The sequence below is a fragment of the Salvelinus alpinus genome, chromosome 17, assembly GCF_045679555.1.
Source record: "Salvelinus alpinus chromosome 17, SLU_Salpinus.1, whole genome shotgun sequence".
In the NCBI taxonomy this organism is placed as follows: Eukaryota; Metazoa; Chordata; class Actinopteri; order Salmoniformes; family Salmonidae; genus Salvelinus; species Salvelinus alpinus.
In genome coordinates, this window is record NC_092102.1 from 42,391,581 (window position 1) to 42,398,614 (window position 7,034).

Consider the following 7,034-nt stretch of genomic DNA (forward strand, 5'->3'; position numbering starts at 1 on the left):
ACACAGTGATGAAAGGGCGGGGTCAGGGATTTTTCATTAAGGAGTTGACCCCCGAGCTTTATTAGCAACAGTTCTTCTCCTTAACTCTGTGATCATTCGGCAGTGTCAGTGTGTCTCACCCTCCAAGTGCGATATGCCCCCAGGTCGAGTGAATCACCTTCTCCTTTAATTCACCTGTAATGCATAAAATCTTGGACATACAGGTTTGGTTAACAAACAGTTTCTCATTTGTTCTATCTGATTATATATTTAACTTCTATGCCTATTTGTTAGCTAGAATTTTTTTAATAAAAAAAAAAAAAATTGTTTATTATCCAATGGGCCCCATCCTATCCTAGGCCACAATGTACCCATCCCACTTTTGATACCTGGCTCTGGCCAGGTAACAACCTTAATTAGTAAAATATCCTTATGTTCTGACATTATCATGTAGGAGCGCCCCTTCCAAAACTGCCCTCTCTGCTCTCAAACCTTCAAGGTCTCAGCAGTGCGGGGAGGGCTCCTCTGTCTGCCCTTTCCCTTATCTGTCTGTAACAACTGTGTTGTTTCCAAATTTTAACTAAATGTCTCACTGTTTGGCTTCATCTAAACTCATGGATTTTTAGAAAAACATGTCTATGGTGGCAATTTACCCCTGTCAATTTATAGGCCAAAACAAATGCTAACCATATCAAATCCTTTCTTTACTAATAAGCTCTCTCCCCCAAGAGTCAACTATATATATATATTTTTAACAATAACATTGGTTATCCTTAAACTCAGTCTCATAAATAAGTAATATATGTTTTACAGTGTGGATACCTTATCCACAGTAAATTACCACTCCTAAGAACTGAAACTTATTTATTTTAATTAATGATTTTAATGTTTATGTATTTTCCTGCCCTATTGGCTTAAAATAACTCCTGTTCAAACCTCAATGTATCATATTTTCCCCCATTTATTATCGATAACAAATGGGATTTTTTCTGTTGTTTAAAAACAGAATCCTGAACCACTTCCTCTTTCTCCCTAGAGGTTATTCCCCTGCTCCCCACAATTTGTCCTACCTCATAATTTATCTCAAAACTAGTATCCCAGAAGACCACAAATTTATTATCTTCATGCCCCCCCCCGTGGGTGATCAGACCACCGGGGAATGCAATGAAAACAGGTCAAAGGTTACACCACCCCCTTACATTCGTGTTCCATACCATGTCTAGACCTATTAAAGAACCCCTCATCTTTAAAAATTAAAAATTAAAAATTCCCTTGTCTAATTAAAACTCAGAAAATAAAACTCCTAATATTCCATATATGAGTGTGCCACTTTAAGATATCTTGTCTCTGGGAACATGGAAATCCCCTTAACCCAAACGTTTACTACAAACAAAACATAATAATTATGATAATACCCTCAAATCATTCGTTTTAAATTTCCTCTATGTTTCATGTAACTGTCTGCCTTTTCCCAATAACATGAACCTCCATAAATTGACCAATGGCGCCCTCTAGTGACTTTTCATGTAACTCATTCAGTCTTTCTCAAAATTTTCTCCACAAAATACTTTATACCCTGCCATTACACTCACACAACTGTGATAAACGTGTACTGTCCCTTTAAAAATAAAACACTCCCGGCCAGCCATACCAGTTTGCGGGCCATTCATTGTTCCCCATCATGAAAACAGATCATGTTTAGAATACGTTTACTTCTTGTTCGAATTCCCTGGTGTTACCTAAACAAAAACCAATAACTTTTCGCCACTTTTGAAAGTGACTCAAAGCTATAAAGCACGCCTTTTCCCTCTAAATGACACAACCAATTTTCCTTGTCATAATTTGATACGGCCACACCCGGTGGGGAAAGTACAAATTGTATCCCGTTCCTCCTATAATACCCAACGCTAAATTCAACGTTGTGGTTAAATATACGGATTTGCCAATCATTATCAAATGTTGAATATACAGGTTCAGTAATTTTATCAAATAGATTAGTATAGTTCAAATCAGGATATGCGTTTACATATACATTCACACTGTTGCTCTCTTTAATTAAAAAACTCCTCAACTATATTATTTATTACTAAATGGAATTAACAATCCACAATATAACGTCGTTACACGACAAATCATCCTGTCTCTAGCAACGTACCCTGAAAATTAGTAGCCAATACAATACCAAAACTAACTCTCTTATTCCTGCCTCTAGGCAAAACATCCACTTACTCCAACTGAGTTTTGCACCAAAACTATCGTATAAGTAAAATCAACTTCTCAACTGTCTCAATTCCAAAATGTAAACGTACCATATACTTCGCTAAATTCAAATCGCATGTCAGTCATCCATAATAATTATAACATTACGATGGGCACAACTTTATCGTTATTCTTTAGAATTCATCAGGTTTAGGTAACTGTCACTTCTACGATTCAGTTATCATTTAAAATTAGATTAGTCTTTCATTTTAACCTAAACAAGTTATTAAAACGTTTCAGTTTATATCCTATACCGACACTAATGGCCATATTTTCTTAGGCAAAACATACAAATGGTTTAATTACAATTAAAAACTCAGATTTTAGTCAGAGCATTTACCATGAATCGAAGTCCGGTCTCAAGCTTGGGAGGCAGCTATTTAACCCCTGAACCACCATTACTTTTGGAATAAAGGAGACAATAACCCTATTATTATAATTTTCTGTAGTCTCTCTACTTCGAATTGGTTTTAAGTTTTTCGTTATGTCACCAGCATTCAACCAGGCTCCCCGTAGACTGGGAGCCCGTTAGGCGCTGCAATACTGCCCTCTTCTGTCCATTCTCTGTATAATTTTTCTCCATTTATTTCTAGAGTAGATTTCAGTGTTATCACTTTTTCAATGTGGGCCATTATAGTTAACTATTTATCCCAAATGGTTATATTTGTGTATTATCTCTTAATGTGACTATGTTTAAATAGTGGGAATGTGTGTTACTGTCTATGGTATTATTAGAGTATACCTAACTACGTTATATTCTTACTTCCTCTTACATATAAGCCTGACTTATTTCATACACACAATCATATAGCAACAGACATACAGTGTGACTTATCTTATATCCAACACGTCTTTATTCAATCAGTAAACTTATCTTATCTCCAAAACATTGTTGTTCGGTAATATGCGCATATAAACCCAACTTAAAATATTTTGCCGTTTACTTGTTACAGGGAACTTGTCTTACTCAGTGTATTGCCGTCGAGGGTCCACTACACCTAGACTTGTCTTACATCCAATACTTCTGCCTTTCCCTGGACTATGTTGCCGTCCACTTTTAGTCGAGGGTCCAACACACCTAGACTTTTTAATCGACAATTTATCTTATATCCAACATACCATGTAAACACATAAAAATCCGTGTGACCGGTATATTGCCGTTCAATATTAGAACTTGTCTTATGTCCAATATCCCGCCCTTCACGGTGGTTAATGTTGCCATTGTCCTCACTCACTTCCCTAAATTCTTTCAGAATTTTTAAATGTCCCTAGCGTACATTCATACACACACACAATCAGGCTTTTAATTTCACGTCATACACATACAATATCATTTATTTACATACCGGTATTTGAAATTGCATTTCCCATCAACTATGTTCATAATAATCTTTCTTTTAACAACTGTATTCTTTTCTATTAAAATTTGGTAACCTACATCAGACAGGTGATCTCGCAAAATGAATTTGGATAACGCCAATGTGCAGAATTTTAGTTATAACAATAGGTATTCTGCTTACCTTTTTAATAGACCGGTCTTTTTGTGAGAAAACACCATTCGATGACAGCAATGGCCAATTGGCTGGCGCGTCAATGTCCAGCGAAGTCCTGCCAGATCACGTCGGGGTCACCAATTGTTAGGGTTGCGTCAATTCAATCTGGTATAAGGACAAGTATGACAATGAGTCACTAATTGTATGCTATGTACTTTTTATTAACTAAGTAATAAATGGCAAATGCAATTTCCGTATATACGGGTTCACTGTAACATCACGCAGGATGAAAACAGAGAAGACACTTGTTACTGACAAAGACATTATAATAAATACTCATGACAGAGATAGTTCCCACTTCCGAGCCGGCCTGTCAGAGTAGAGACTGGGCGTGGTTTAGACTTACCCAGCCTATCGTTGGTGTTGGCGCCTTAAGCCAGTCCTGGCCCCTTAGCGCATGTGATGTCCCGACGCTGTTGCTGTGTAGATTACGCTCCTTCACCCCAAAGACTGAGGTCAGACAGCTCTGTAATATTGTCTGAGATATCTGCACCTGTATACATTGTCCACTGTTCTCGCTCAAGGCTAACTACAGCTTCCCAGCTTCTTATCTGAGCTATCTGTTACTTCCAGCACACACACACAGACATCCAGGCGCCCAGACCAACAGTTAGCTAATATTCAATCACGTTTGTTGTAGTATTCAATCACATATAATACAGTTGCTAATATTCAATCACGTGTGTTATAGTATTACTCAGATATGTTCTTCGTGTGTATAGCTTATCTGTTATTGTCCATTGTACACCACAGTCAGCAGTCTCCTGATTCACCCCCTCCTGTGTCTCCCTAAGATTAGCACAGTCTCGGTCACACAGTACAGCGCCCACACTACTGATACTTTGTTGCATACACACACATATTTCATACACACACATTTCGGGCTGATATTCATGGTTAGGCCCTGAGCACTGGTAAAAGTGAGAACAATGGAAAATGCAGGTTCACAAGAGTCAGCAATTCAAACTTTAATGCATAAGAAGCCCTACTAGCTTATAGTTGGTTAAGCATGTCAAAAAACTTTTATAAAACCCCACACTATATAACTTCCAAAATATGTTTTACAATAGAGCCAAGATGGAGGCACGGTGCCTTCAACACAGCGCCCTCTGTCAGTCATCTAGTGTATACTGTATATACATTGAACAAAAATATAAACGCAACCTGCAGCAATTTCAAAGATTTTACTGAGGTTACAGTTCATATAAAGCTACAGTTCGTAATAAATGAATTAGGTCCTAATATATGGATTTCACATGACTGGGAATACAAATATGCATCTATTGGTCACAAATCCCCCCCCCCCTCCCCCCAGTCAGTATCTGGTGTGCAGCGCAACACATCTCTTTCACATACAGTTGATCAGGCTGTTGATTGTGCCCTGTGGAATGTTGTCCCACTCTTGCTGGATATTGGCGGGAACTGGAACGCGCTGTCATACACGTCGATCCAGATCATCCCAAACATGCTCAATGGGTGACTGATTATAAAAATAAAGTCTGCTGAGTATGTATGCAGGCCATAGGAAAACTGGGCCATTTTCAGCTTCTATGAAATGTGTACAAATCCTTGCTTCTTGGAGCTGTGCATGATCATGCTGAAACATGAGGTGATGGCGGCGGATGAACGGCACGACAATGTGCATTCAAATTGCCATCGATAAAATGCAATTGTTTTTGTTGTCCGTAGCTTAATGCCTGCCCATACCATAACCCCACCGTCACCATAGTGGCATCAGTTTTTTGGTATGTTTGGTATTTTATTAGGATCCCCATTAGCTGTTGCAAAAGCAGCAGCAACTCTTCCTGGGGTCCACACAAAACATGAAACATAATACAGAATGACATAATACAGAACATCATTAGACAAGAACAGCTCAAGGACAGAACTACATGCATTTTTAAAAAGGCACACGTAGCCTACATATCAATGCATACACACAAACTATCTAGGTCAAATAGTTGACATCAGCAAACCGCTTGCCCACACAACAACATACCAAAAAACAACTCTGCCATCTGCCCAGTACAGTAGAAACCGTGATTCATCCGCGAAGAGCACACTTCGCCGACGTGCCAGTGGCCATCGAAGGTGAGCATTTGCCCACTGAAGTCAGTTACAACGCCAAACTGCAGTCAGGTCAAGACCCTGGTGAGGATGACGAACATGCAGATGAGCTTCAGTGAGACGGTTTCTGACAAAAATTATTTGGTTGTGCGACACCACAGTTTCATCAGCTGTCCGGGTGGCTGGCCTCAGACGATAACGCAGTTGAAGAAGCCGGATGTGGAGGTCCTGGGCTGGCGTGGTTACACGTGGTCTGCGGTTGTGAGGCTGGTTGGACTTAATCCCAAATTCTCTAAAATGAAGTTGGAGGCGGCTTATGGTAGATAAATTAACATTATATTTTCTGGCAACAGCTCTGGTGGACATTCCTGCAGTCAGTATGCCAATTGCACACTCCCTCAAAACTTGAGTCATCTGTAGTATTGTGTTGTCTGACAAAACTGCACATTTTAGAGTGGCCTTTTATTGTCCCCAGCACAAGGTGCACTTGTGTAAGGATCATGCTGTTTAATCAGCTTCTTGATTTGTCACTCCTGTCAGGTGGATTATTTTGGCAAAGGAGAAATGCTCACTAACAGGGATGTAAACAAATGTGTGCACAAAATTTGGGAGAAATAAGATTTTTGTGAGTATGGAACATTTCTGAGATCTTTTATTTCAACTCATGAAACATGGGACCAACACTTTACATGTTGCGTTTATATTTTTGTTCACTATAAATCATTGATTGGGACATATTATTATAACATAAAATCTCTTCATCTTGAATATATCAACTGTATCTGTAAAATTGTTTAATTGTATCTAAAAAGAAGTTCACCAGGTGAACCGGTCTGTGAAGATTCCCAGCCCACTCATGATTGATCTGATATACACTTTTTTTTTTACCAACTTTTTATTGAGTTTAAAACATTTTTCCAGAGGGTTACATGTACAAAAAACAATGAAAGAAATGCACACAAATATAGCCCCCCACACACTTCCCCAACCCGAAGAAAGCATGCCTCCCACCCCTTCCCATCCAACCCAGCAACTGAAGTTGCGTATCAGTCCCGCCCCCACCAATCCATCCCAAGTCTCCCCTTACATTCCCCCCAATCCCCCGGCCCTCCCCCACCATGATCAGTACCACCCCATTCCCGTGGGCCTGAAAACAAAGAAAATAACAAAAGTCTA